The sequence below is a fragment of the Arachis hypogaea genome, chromosome 20, assembly GCF_003086295.3.
Source record: "Arachis hypogaea cultivar Tifrunner chromosome 20, arahy.Tifrunner.gnm2.J5K5, whole genome shotgun sequence".
Classification (NCBI taxonomy): domain Eukaryota; kingdom Viridiplantae; phylum Streptophyta; class Magnoliopsida; order Fabales; family Fabaceae; genus Arachis; species Arachis hypogaea.
The window spans coordinates 79,846,988-79,860,777 of NC_092055.1; the positions used below are offsets into that span (position 1 = coordinate 79,846,988).

Consider the following 13,790-nt stretch of genomic DNA (forward strand, 5'->3'; position numbering starts at 1 on the left):
TTGTGAAAAATAAAAATAAGGATTTCAAAATTTTTAATATGAATTCCAGGAATCTTGCCATGTTAGTCTTAAAGCTCCAATCAAAGGGTCAGGCATGGCTTAATAGCCAGCCAAGCTTTAGCATATAATTACATGGACTGGAGTGATTAGTTGAATGCCAATCCCAAAGTAGTTTGGGTATGGCTTTACAGCCAGATAGGCTTCAACATGCTTCATGAAACACTAGAATTCATTCTTAAAAATTCTGAAGAAAAATAATATTTTTGAAAACATTTTTTTTTTTCGAAAACAAGTGAGAAAATTTTGAAATATTTTTGAAAATTTTTTGAAAAGAAAACAAAAAGAAAATTACCTAATCTGAGCAACAAAATGAACCGTCAGTTGTCCAAACTCGAACAATCCCCGGCAACGGCGCCAAAAACTTGGTGCACGAAATTGTGATGTCCAGGCTCGAACAATCCCTGGCAACGTGAGCAACTTGGTACGCGTAATCGTAATTACACTTTAATTATGTAAAATTCATGGCTCCTTCTTTCCCTGGCAATGGCGCCAATAACATGGTGCCAATACTATGGTTCACAACTTCGATACAACTAACCAGCAAGTGCACTGGGTCGTCCAAGTAATACCTTACGTGAGTAAGGGTCGAATCCCACGGAGATTGTTGGTATGAAGCAAGCTATGGTCACCTTGCAAATCTCAGTTAGGCAGATATAAATTGATAATGGTGTTTTCGAATAATAAATAATAGAATAGGGATAGAGGTACTTATGTAAATCATTGGTAGGAATTTCAGATAAGCGAATGGAGATGCTTTTTGTTCCTCTGAACCTCTGCTTTCCTGCTATCTTCATCCAATCAGTCTTACTCCTTTCCATGGCTGGCTTTATGTGATACATCACCACTGTCAATGGCTACTTTCAGTCATCTCTCGGGAAAATGATCCAATGCCCTGTCACGGCACGGCTAATCGTCTGGAGGCATCACCCTTGCCAATGGCTTCATCTTATCCTCTCAGTGAATAATATGCTCACGCACACTGTCACGGCACGGCTATTCATCTGTCGGTTCTCGATCATGCTGGAATAGGATTTACTATCCTTTTGCGTCTGTCACTAACGCCCTGCAATCGGGAGTTAGGAGCTCGTCACAGTCATTCAATCATTGAATCCAACTCGGAATACCACAGACAAGGTTTAGACTTTTCGGATTCTCTTGAATGCTGCCATCATTCTAGCTTACGCCACGAAGATTCTGGTTAAGAGATCTAAGAGATATTCATTCTAGCTTATTTCATGTAGAACGGAAGTGTTTGTCAGGCACGCGTTCATAAGGGAGAAGGATGATGAGCGTCACACATAATCATCACCTTCATCACGTTCTTGGATGCGAATGGATATCTTAGAAGAGAAATAAGAAGAATTGAATAGAAAACAGTAGTACTTTGCATTAATCTTTGAGGAACAGCAGAGCTCCACACCTTAATCTATGGAGTGTAGAAACTCTACCGTTAAAAATACATAAGTGAAGGTCCAGGCATGGCCGAGATGGCCAGCCCCCAAAATGTGATCACAGGATCAAAATACAATCCAGGATGCCTAATACAATAGTAAGAGGTCCTATTTATAATAAACTAGCTACTAGGGTTTACATGAGTAAGTATTTGATGTATAAATCCACTTCCGGGGCCCACTTGGTGTGTGTTTGGGCTGAGCTTAAGTGTTGCACGTGCAAAGGCCATTTGTGGAGTTGAACGCCAGTTTTTGTGCCAGTTTGGGCGTTCAACTCTGGTTTTGGATCCTTTTCTGGCGCTGGACACCAGATTTGGGTAGAAAGCTGGCGTTGAACGCCAGTTTACATCGTCAATTCTTGGCCAAAGTATGGACTATTATATATTTCTGAAAAGCCCTGGATGTCTACTTTCCAACGCAATTGGAAGCGCGCCATTTCGAGTTCTGTAGCTCCAGAAAATCCACTTTGAGTGCAGGGAGGTCAGAATCCAACAGCATCAGCAGTCCTTTTTCAACCTCTGAATCTGATTTCTGCTCAAGTCCCTCAATTTTCAGCCAGAAAATACCTGAAATCACAGAAAAACACACAAACTCATAGTAAAGTCCAGAAATGTGAATTTAACATAAAATCTATTAAAAACATCCCTAAAAGTAACTAGATTCTACTAAAAATATACTAAAAACAATGCCAAAAAGCGTATAAATTATCCGCTCATCAACGGACAGGAAGCATGCACAAGTGGAAGGGACATGAAGAATGGAGCTTTGGAGAATTGACAGCGACGCGCACGCGTGGCTGATGCGCACGCATGACCGTACGCAGCTGGGATTTGCGTGCAAAAGCTGGCGCATTCGTGTGGTGATGCAAAAATTCCATCGACGCGTACGCACGGTCGACATGTACGCGTGGCCTGGGGAGTTCATATGACGTGAACGCAAGGCCGACGCGCACGCGTGATGCCCAGCACGTGACATCATTAATGAAATTGTGCCTGGTGATTTCTGAGGGGTTCCAGGCCCAATCTGAGCTCAAATCTGCATGGAAAAGACCCAAAGAACCAAGGAGGAAGGGGGAAAACTCATTCATACACACATTACACACAATTTTAGCTAGTTTTTGTTCTTATTTTTATAGAGAGAGAAACTCTCATTTCTCTCTAGATCTTAGCCTTTTCAATTTCAATTTCACTTGGATCCTTTGGCTAGATCTATGTTAATTCAATTTTACATTACTTTAATTTGTAGATCTTATTCTCCTACTCTCATTTGATGTTCTTGTTATTCTAGTTAATTTGGATCTTAGATTTAGAACTTGTTCAAATTGATATCTATTAATGCATTGAGGAATTTCATGTTCATTGTTGTTAATTACTTTGTTGTTGTTAGTTGTTCGTAGTAAATAACTTTGATTTGAATTCGCTTCTCAATTTCACAATGTTTTTCATCCTTGCTCACCAAGTGTTTGAGGAATTGTCCATTATAGTTATGGAGTTGATGCACGGAAGCTTGTCTCTCAACAATTTCCCTCGGCAAGTATACCGAATTATCGTCAAGTAAAAACTCATAATAGAGTGAGGTCGAATCCCACAGGGATTGATTGGTCAATCAACTTTAATTAGAGAAATATTCTAGTTGAGCTACGCAGAATTTGATGTGAGAGTTGCAGGAAATTAAATGGCGGAAAGTAAATAGTGATGCCAGGGCATTTTGGCCAGTTTCACTGACCTTTTCTTTACTGTTTTTAAGGTAGTTTCATGCATTCCCTTAGGAAATAAGCTAGTTTTGGGTAGATATTCACTTACACCTTTATTCAAGCATACATTGTGCATTTTACATTATTTCATGAGGATTTTGCATGAGTTTAGTGACAAATTATATGCTGCATTGCCCATGACTTGGACTAGAACTTTGATGCGCTCTATTGCTTGATTTCAGGACCAAAGGAAGCAAGGAATGGGAGGTAACTTGCAAAGTTAATGAGAAAAGTGATTGCCAATAATGCTCTCGAAGCCATCATTGACCACGTTAACAGTCACGTTAACTTAGTTAACGTGAACTCTAACGTGGAGAGGGGAAGTTGAGCCAACGTTAGTGACACTTAACATTGTCACTAACGTTGGCAAATGCTCATAAGTGGCCACGTTAGAGTCCACGTTAACTTAGTTAACGTGGCCTCTAACGTTAAAAGGGGGAAGAAACGCCAACGTTAGTGACATTCAACATTGTCACTAACGTTGGCCTAAGGAGAAACATACCACATTAACTCCCACGTGAACTTGGTTAACGTGGGAGCTAACGTAAGAAGCAAGAGTGGTCGACAACGTTAATGACACCCAACATTGACACTAACGTTGGAGGCAACCACACAACCCCCCAAGGAGCCACGTTAACTTCCACGTTAACTTAGTTAACGTGGAAGCTAACGTTGATGAGTGAAAGAATGGCCAACGTTAGTGACACTCAACATTGTCACTAACGTTGGGGATGGCTAAGCATGGCTACGTTAGAAGCCACGTTAACCTAGTTAACGTGGACTCTAACGTGAGACATAGGGGCACCTTGGAACGTTAGTGACAATGTTGAGTGTCACTAACGTTCTCGAAGGATGGCAAGCCCACATTAAAGAGCCACGTTAACTAAGTTAACGTGGGCTCTAACGTGGGAACAAAGGGGGCTTTTCAAAGTTATTGGGAATGTTAAGTCTCAATAACGTGTGCGAAGGACTTAGAGGCAACGTTAGTGGCAACGTTTGTGCCACTAACGTTGAAGTTAACGTGGCTTTTACTTAGGAACGTTAGTGAGAAAGTTGATTGTCACTAACATTCTCGAACTCATATTTTCACTAAACGTTAACACCCCTAACGTCCGGAGCTAAAGTCTCTGCCCACTTCACATTTTCTCTCTGCAAGTAAAGCCAAGCCCAAATGAAGAAGAGAACTGCTTCAAACTCAAGATCCAAAGGCCCAAGACTTGAAGAGCCAACTAGAAGCTGAGAAAAGTAGTATATATAGGAGTAGCTTTGAATTGTTTAGGAGTTCTGAGAGTCGGAAAAGAGAACTACTCTCTATATTTTACCTTTTCTGCATTTTCTAGTTTTAGGATGTATTCTCCATCTTTGTTTTCATTTTCTAGAGCTATGAACAACTAAACCCCTTTCATTGGGTTAGGGAGCTCTGTTGTAATTTGATGGATCAATACTAATTTTCATTATTCTTCTTCTATCTTTTCTCTTGATTTTACTTGAAAGCTTTCGATCTTCATCCAATTGGGTAATTATCTTGGAAAAGAAGCTATTCAAACTTGGATCTCTTCTGAACCTTGAAAGAGGAATGAAGAGATCAAGCTAGAAATGCTTTCTCATGCTGGAACAAATTGGGTTTAGATAGGTATGTGACTATAACTTTCTCAATACTTGATTTGGGAAATGTATGTGGTATAATCAGTGACCATACTTCATTTCTTCTCATGAGCAATTGACCAAGGAATTGGCTATTGATCAAGATTTGAGAGATTGAATTTGTAATTCAATCAATTAAGATTGCCAAGGAGATCAATGAGTACATTGATTGAGGAAGAGATGAAAATAAACTTGATCTGGAGGATTGCAATATCTCCTAATCCCAATGAACTCCCCATCTCTGATCTTATCCATTCTCTTTAATTTCTGCCATTTACTTTTATGAGCAAATCCCCTGTTCCCATTTACATTTCTGCAATTTACTTTCAGTCATTTACTTCCAGTCCTTTAATTCTAGCATTTACTTTTCTGTTATTTACATTACCACCATTTTATTTTCTGCAACTCTCAACCCAAATTCTGGATTTGCTCAACTAGAATATTCTTCTGATTAAAGTTGCTTGATCAATCAATCCCTGTGGGATTCGACCTCACTCTATTGTGAGTTTTTACTTGACGACAAATTCGGTACACTTTCCGATGGAAATTTATTGAGAGACAGTTTCCACCCGCATCAAATAGCAAAAAATGTAAATCCTAGAAATAAAGAGCTGAATATAAATGACGGAAAGTAAAGTGCAGAATCTTAAATGGGGAATGGAGAATTTAGCATGAAAGTAAATTGCAAAAATTAAAGAGAATGGGTAAGATCAGAAATGGGGGATTCATTGGGCTTAAGAGATGTTGCATTCTCCGGATCAAGTTCATTTTCTTCTCTTCCTCAATCAATGCATTCATTGATATCCTTGGCAATCTTAAGTGATTAAATTCCAATTCCTTGGTAATTCAATCTCTCAAATCTTGATCAATAGCCAATTCTTTGGTCTAGTTGCTCATGAGAAGAGATGAAGTAAGGTCACTGATTTTACTACATGTATTTCCAAATCAAAGTATTGGGAGAATTATATGTCACCATATCCGCCCAACCCCCAATTTGGTCCAACATGAGAAAGCATTTCTAGCATGATCCCTTGATTCCTCTTCCAAGGTTCTGAAGAGATCCAAGTATGAATAGCTTCTTTTCCAAGACAACTACCCAATTGGATGAAGATTGAAAGCTTTCTAGCAAAATCAAGAGAAAAGAAAGAAGAAGAATAATGAAAACTATTATTGATCAATCAAATTACAACAGAGCTCCCTAACCCAATGAAAGGGGTTTAGTTGTTCATGGCTCTGGGAATGGAAAACAAAGATGGAGAATGCATTCTGAAAGTAAAACTAGAAGTTGCAGAGAAAGTAAAATTATACAGAGAGTAGTCCTCTCAATCCCAAAAGCTCTTCTCTAGTTCAAAACTACTCCTATATATACTACTCTTCTGATCTTCTAGTTGGCTCTTCAAGTCTTGGATATGGGCCTTTGGATCTTGAGTTGAAGCAGTTTGGAATCTTTAGTGGGCTCAGCTTTACTTGCAGAGAAAGTGTGAAGTAGGCATGGACTTTGGCTAGGACATTAGTGGCGTTAACGTTAAGTGAAAATGTGAGTTCGAGAACATTAGTGATGATCACCTTTTGCACTAACGTTCCTAGCCGAAGATGAGTTACGTTAACTTCAACGTTAGTGGCACTAACGTGACCACTAACGTTGCCTCTTGGTCCATCGCGAGCGTTATTGGCGTTTACCTTTGCCAATAACGTTGCCTTTAGCCCCTTTTTTTCACGTTAGAGTCCACGTTAGTATAACTAACGTGGCTCTTAACGTGGGCATGCCTTAGCCTCGAGAGCGTTAGTGATACTTACCTTTGTCACTAACGCTCCAAACGCCCCTTCTCATGTTAGTGCCCCACGTTAATTGTCTTAACGTGGCCACTAATGTGGCGGTAATTGCCATCTCCAACGTTAGTGACAAGGTGAGTGTCACTTACTTTGGCTCATCAATTCTTTCCTCCACGTTAGCTTCCACGTTAATGCACTTAACGTGGTTACTAACATGGCTAATAGTGGCTTAGTCCAACGTTAGTGACAAAAGTGAGTGTCACTAACGTTGGCGATTCCTTGCTCCTTCCACGTTAGAGTTCACATTAACCAAGTTAACGTGGCTCTTAACGTAGCCAATATGGGCTTAGTCCAACGTTAGTGACAAAGGTGAGTGTCACTAACGTTGGCATTATCTTCCTCTTCCACGTTAGAGTTCACGTTAACTGAGTTAACGTGACTCTTAACGTGGCCAATTGCCCTTTTGGAGCATTAGTGGCACTTACTTTTACCACTAACGCTTGGAGCTTCCTTTTCTTCCACGTTAACTACCACGATTAACGTGGGCTGTCTTCGAAGACATTATTGGTGATTACTTTTCTCATTAACGTTGCAAGCTAGCTCCCATTCCACGTTAGTGGTCATGTTAGTTAGACTAACGTGGCTAGTAACGTGGCTTTTCCTTGCTTCCTTTGACCTGAAATCAAGCAAATAAAGTGCATCAAAGCTCAAATCTAAGTTATGAGTCATGCATCTTCCAATTTGTCATTAAATTCATGCATAATTCTCATGAAATCATATAAAATTTACAATGTTTGCTTGAATCAAGATGTAAGTGAAATTCTACCCAAAACTTGCTTATTTTCTAAGAAAATGCATGAAACTACATTAAAACAGTAAAGAAAAGGTCAGTGAAACTGGCCAAAATGCCCGGCATCACAACACCAAACTTAAAGCTTGCTTGTCCCTAAGCAAGTACTGGAACAAGAGAATGATGAATGAAATGACAAGAGAAATGAATCATTATTGTGGAAGTCATGTCCTTGGTTTTATGGGGTTTCATGCATAGCGACTTAGGTTCATTCCTTTACTGGCTTTCAGACCTTTATCATGTCCTGGAGTACTCACTTGATTGCACCTTTTTAGACTTTTATTGGTTGACCCCTTTGTCTTTTCAAGGTTTATTGCATCCTTAGGCTAACTGCTCTGTGAGGGGTGACTCTTTAAAATAAGCTTTCAGCCAACACTCCCGAACCAGTTGGTTCAGAGTGCTAGGTGTTGAGACACCCCTAAGGACTTACTTCCTCAAGTCTCTCTCCCCCATACATGCACACCACAGGCACATGGTTTGTTATTTTCTTTCCTTGAGGCCTTGGTGTCCAGTACCTCTTTGGGTTGCTAAATGTTCTGTAGCAAGGTTGCTCTTGATAGTAGATTTTCAGTTGATAATCCCGGGTTAGTTAACCCAAGTTACCAAGTGATGAAGCACTCCTAAGAACTTATTCATCCAAGCAGATCCTTGGTACAAGAGCACCACAGACACATCCCTCAAGATTCAAGCCCTTGGTGCCTAGCCTTATTCTTTATTACTTTTCTTTCTTTTTCAACTCTTATTGTTCTTTTCCTTTTTCTTATTAGGATCTTGTTATTTAGCTAGTCTCATGGGGTGTGTTTCAAGCATATGACTTCAGGACAGATAGTTGCCTTCCTACCTTGTTGGTGAACCAACTTAGCTAAGTAATTACTACACCACAAGCTTAAGAACCTACTCCACAATTGATCATCACTCTGGTCTTTCATAACATCTCTTTTTATTTGGCTTAAAAGGACAGGCATACAATAAGCGAGATGAAAATGCAGCCGTGCCATTAGACTAGCAAGCATAGACCTAGGCAATGCAAACTTAAAGACAGAATTAAAAATTCCTAAGCTACTATGGAAGCATGTTCTATCTCATACATGATTTTTCTTATTTAAAACTTGAAAAAGATGGGATAATGAGGGAACTCCACCACCTTTTACTCATGGGGTTGCTCATGCTCTCCCTCTTGTTTGTCCTCTTTGTGTCCACTTGTGTTTCCTTGCATTCGTGCCAGTCTAGCCTTTTTCCAATCCTCAAGTGCCTTCCTTACTGATTCATGACTCTTTTCTACCCTCTCTCTTTCTTCTCGCGCTAATTCATCCTTCACTTCTTCATAGCTTGTGATTCCAGGATGCAGTATAGGCAGTTGTCCGACTAAGTAGCCGAGCCTGGCCTGAGTGTTCACATGATGTCCAGTCTGGTTCATGTAAACTCCTTCTGAAAACGCCCTGTATTCGTCGAAGAGTTCTGCCTATTCTAATTGTTTCTGATGCATTTCATGTATGTATGCGCCTTGATGTGCTTGGATGTTGATTAGCTTTTGGATGGCCTCTTGTTGTTGATCCTGCCTTTGTTCCAACATGTGGAAGGATTCACCCCATTGTTTCTTTTGTTCCAATTGCTGCTCCATCATCTGCTTTTGCCACTCCCCCTGTTGATTCGCCCATCTAGAGAATGATTCTTCTTGGCGATCCATCATTTGTAGTTGGAGCTCCTTCTGTTCCTCTTGATTCTTCCAATATTGCCTAGATAAGCCATCAATGGCTTCTTGTAATTGGTTCATGTTCAAGGTGGCTGCGGCTTGCTCCTCTGGATTTTGCCCTTCTACAGCTTGATGGGCTACTCTCTTTCTTATCCTTCGTTGAGGTAGGGGAGATGCAACAGCATGCATACGCCGGACAGTAATTGGGATACCAACTTTTATCCATTCGGGGTTTTCATCTTCTAACACCACCCCAGCCCTGTTGCACAGGCAAAAAATGGTGCTGGGATAGCCTAACCTTCCTCCAGAATCACTTTTCTCAACCATCTTCCTAATGCCTTGGGCTATGAGTTCATGCACCTTGATCTCTCCCCCTTTAAGTATACATTGCACCATTATTGCTCTCTTAAGATTCACCTCTGAATTGTTTCCGGCAGGGAGGATGGATCTCCTTACAATTTTGAACCACCCCTTTGCTTCAGGATTGAGATCACCTCTTTTAATAAATTTGGGCTTTCCATTGGGATCTCTCACCCAGTCCGCTCCCTGTACGCAGATATCTTTCACAATCTGGTCATAATTAGGGCTACCATCTATTCGAGATTGATAGCTCTCTTCCTCAAATGGTATGGTTCATAGCTTCAACACCCTCATGATGTTCATGGGACTAAAATCCATCGTTACTCCTCTCACAAAGCTTATATAAGATTTCTCTTTCCTATCATACCTTACTGCATTTGCGTAGAACTCTCTCACGAGCGTTGCATTTATTCTTGCGGTGACTGGATCGGTGAGGAGCTCCCATCTTCTCTTTTCTACGTTCTTTATGATTTCGGGGCACTCAGTTTTCTTGACTTGAAAGCCTAGCTCATATATGATCTCCTTATCAGCCATCCATCCAAATTGAAGTGCATGGTGAAAGGTTCTAAATTTCTTTTCATCAAAAGGGCGTTGCTCCATAGGCTCCTTCCCCTTTCTTCTTTTAGAGCTTGATGATGCCATGAGTGACTTTTTGAGAAGTGAAGGTGTTGGGGTCAGTGATGGATTTGGCTGGTTAAGATAGAGTATAGTGAAGGGAGTGAGGAAGAGTATTTTTGGAGGGGTGAAGTACAAAGAGTGGGAATTGGAATGTGAAAGGGTATGGAATAAGAACCACTTTATATAGGGAGATGGTGAGTGAATGAGAGGTGTGGATTGATGGAGTGGTTGTGTAATGAACGGATGGGGTTTAGTATGGGATGGGCACAAGGATCATCAACTTTATGGAGGGGGGTTGGTTTGCTTTCCAAGCGTGTCACTCTTCAAATGTTGCATGGCAACATTTCCCAATGCATCACCCTTGAAAACACGTGTATAGTACTTCTCCTTTTGTGGTGGCCGAATCATCCTTCTTCAATTGTCCCATCAATTCTCCTACAAATAAAGGGATGTGATTAATGAATTTATGGAAAGTGGTGGCAAAATTTAAAAAAAAAAGAAAGAGTAACTACTTTTTAAAATTTTTGTTGTTAACTGACTAAGTGCTATTCATAAGTACAAACCAACTGACTAATTGATTGTCCATGTATGCAACATTGGTGACACCAAACTTAGTTTGTGGCCATGTGGAGTAAAAGGATTTGTTCAAGGTTCTAAGAGTGACATGATATGAATTGCATTCATGTTCTCTTAGTGTGCCTTGAACACCAAACTTGTTCTTCACTATATGTTACATAAAAAGATTCATTCAAGTATATGTCAGAGTTGATTTAGACTTCATGAACTTTGCATTATTAACTACTTTTTAAAAACATGTAAAACATGGGTTGCCTCCCATGAAGCGCTTCTTTAGCGTCACTAGCTTGACATTCTGCCCTTTGTCAGGGTGGTTGGTAATGCTTCAGATCTTCCCCTCTTGCAGTAAATCTATCTCCATTGGCTTCATCAAGGATCTCTACATGTTCTAGGGAGAGAACTTTGTTGATGGTAAAAACCTTAGGTAGCTGAGATGGGGTGGTGGGGAGATGAGGTGGGATATCCATGAAGTAAGCTGAGATCACTTTATCCCCTAGAGAGAAATCCTCTGTAGGGATCTTCTTGTTCCTCCATCTCCTTGGTGCCTTCTTCTTTGTTTCTTTTGCTGTTGCCCTGCTCTTTGTGGTCTCTTTTCCTAGGGAGGTTTTATTGCTGGTCTCATATAATTCTGGTGGTTTAGGTTCCTCCTGATCTTCCTTGGGCTGTGACAGCTGCTGATTATCTTGTTCATCAACCAAAGGAATTCCCTGTGCTTCAATGCTTGTTTCTTCCACCAGTGCTTTGTCGTGCTCTTTCCTTGGTTCCTTGCTTTCCTGATCTGTTTTTTGTGAGGGTTTGAAGACATTGAATGCGAGTTGTTTGTCATGTATCCTCAATATTAGCTCTCCTCGCTCCACATCTATGAGCGCTCTGGCTGTAGCTAGGAATGGTCTTCCCAATATGATTGGGTGAAGGTGACTCTCTTCCATTTCCAATATGACAAAGTCTGTTGGAAGGAAGTAGTTCCCAACCTTTACCAACACGTTTTCCACCACTCCTACTGCTTGTTTTTGAGTTTTGTCAGCCAGCCTGATGACTACGTCTGTGGGCATTAGCTCATTGATCTGTAGCTTCTTCATAAGGGATAAAGGCATTAAGTTGATGCTTGCTCCCAGATCACAGAGTCCTTTGTCAAACATTGTTTCTCCTATGGCACAGGGGATGTGAAAACTCCCTGGGTCCTTCCTTTTTGTAGGCAACTCTGGTTGAATGAGAGCACTACACTCCTTATTCATCACTATTGTTTGCCCTCCCTTGAGTGAGCTTTTCCTTGTCAGCAACTCTTTCATATACTTAATGTATGAGGGCATTTGTTGGAGAGCCTTGATGAATGGTATGTTCACATGGAGAGATGCAAATATGTCAAGGAACTTTGAGTATATTCTCTTTTCTACACCACCCTTGAGTCTTTGGGGAAAAGGTACATAGAGCCTCAGCCGCTCCTTCTGTATAATTTTGGTTTCTTGGTGATCCTCTTCATGTTTCTTTGCTGATGTGTCTCCAGGTTGTTCTAATGGTTTGTTCGGCTCTTCCTTAGTCCTTTGATCCCTTGTAGTGACCATCTTGCAGTCTTCCCATCTTACTTTCTTTGCTTCACCTCTCGAGTTTTTCTTTGTGTCACTTGGGAAGCTATCAGTAGGTTTGGGAATCTTCTTAGAGAGGTATCCCACTTGAAATTCTAGCCTCTGAATGGTGTCTCCCTGGTTTTTGAGATTAGCTCACACGTCCTCTTTGAACACCTTGTTATCTTGGATTTCGTTACATATGCCTTCAAGTAGAGTTTCAATCCTTGATAGTCTTTCTTCCGATGATGATGAGTTGAGATTGGAAGGATGAGAAGGGCCATTTTGGCTTTGGTATGGATGTTGAGGTCTGTTGTTAAGTGGGTGCTGATATGATCTCTGTGTGGAATGTTGGTAAGCCGCATGGTTGTTGGGGTTGTGACGTCTCTGATCTTGGCCTTGGTCTTGTTGGTTTCCCCATCCAAAGTTTGGGTGGTTCCTCTAACCAGGATTATACGTTTTGGAGTTTGGGTCATGGTTCTGCCTTGGTGAATTTCTAATGTAGTGGGCTTGCTCCTGACTACCCTCTGCCTCTTCATTCACTCCTTCTTGAGCTGCTGTTGAGGTGGTGATTACTGCTACTTGATTCCTCTCCATCTTCTTGGTAAGGTCAGCCAGCTGCTTGGTGATCATCTTGTTTTGAGCTAGCAGTGCATCCACGTTGTTCAGCTCCATCACTCCTCTAGTGTTGCCTCTTTCAGAAGCATAGAAGTAGTCATTCTCAGCTACAGTCTCAATGACATCTATGGCTTCTTCAATGGTCTCCTTCTTGTTCAGAGATCCCCTGGATGAGTTGTCTACTTCCTTCTTTGATTCATAAGAAAGACCTTCATAGAAAATGTGTAGTTGTACCCATTCATTGAACATATCTGGCGGGCACCTTCTTGTCAGATCCTTAAACCTCTCCCATGCTTCATAGAGAGTCTCACCATCTTGTTGCCTGAAAGTTTGAACCTCAGCTCTCAACCTGTTGATTCTTTGAGGAGGATAGAATCTTGCCAAGAATTTGTTCACCACATCTTCCCAGGTTGTTAAGCTTTCCTTCGGGAAGGATTCCAGCCATTTAGATGCCTTGTCCTTGAGTGAGAAGGGGAATAGAAGTAGTCTGTAAGTGTCAGGATGAACACCACTAGACTTCACAGTGTCACATATCCTCAGAAAGGTGGTTAGATGCTGATTGGGAACTTCTTGAACACTTCCTCCGAATGAACAGTTGTTCTGAACAAGGGTGATGAGCTGTGGCTTTAGTTCAAAGTTGTTGGCATGTATGGTTGGCTTTTGGATTCTACTTCCACAGTTTCCTGGGTTTGGATTGATGTAGGATCCCAGAACTCTTCTCTCTTGCCCAGCATGATGCACTGGGCCTTCTCTGCCATGGTTTTGAGCCTCTTCTTTATGATGGTTCTCTATATTCTCATCCATGTCTAGTTCAAAATACTCCTCTTCTTCC

At 41.0% G+C, this 13,790-nt stretch overlaps 1 non-coding gene across 1 annotated transcript; it reads left to right on the top strand.

Annotated features, from left to right (window-relative positions):
• Positions 1-13,202: 13,202 nt before the first annotated feature.
• On the top strand, positions 13,203-13,309 carry LOC112787625 (small nucleolar RNA R71). Its single transcript, XR_003195028.1, has one exon. It is a non-coding gene; the product is annotated as a small nucleolar RNA R71 (small nucleolar RNA).
• Positions 13,310-13,790: the final 481 nt, after the last annotated feature.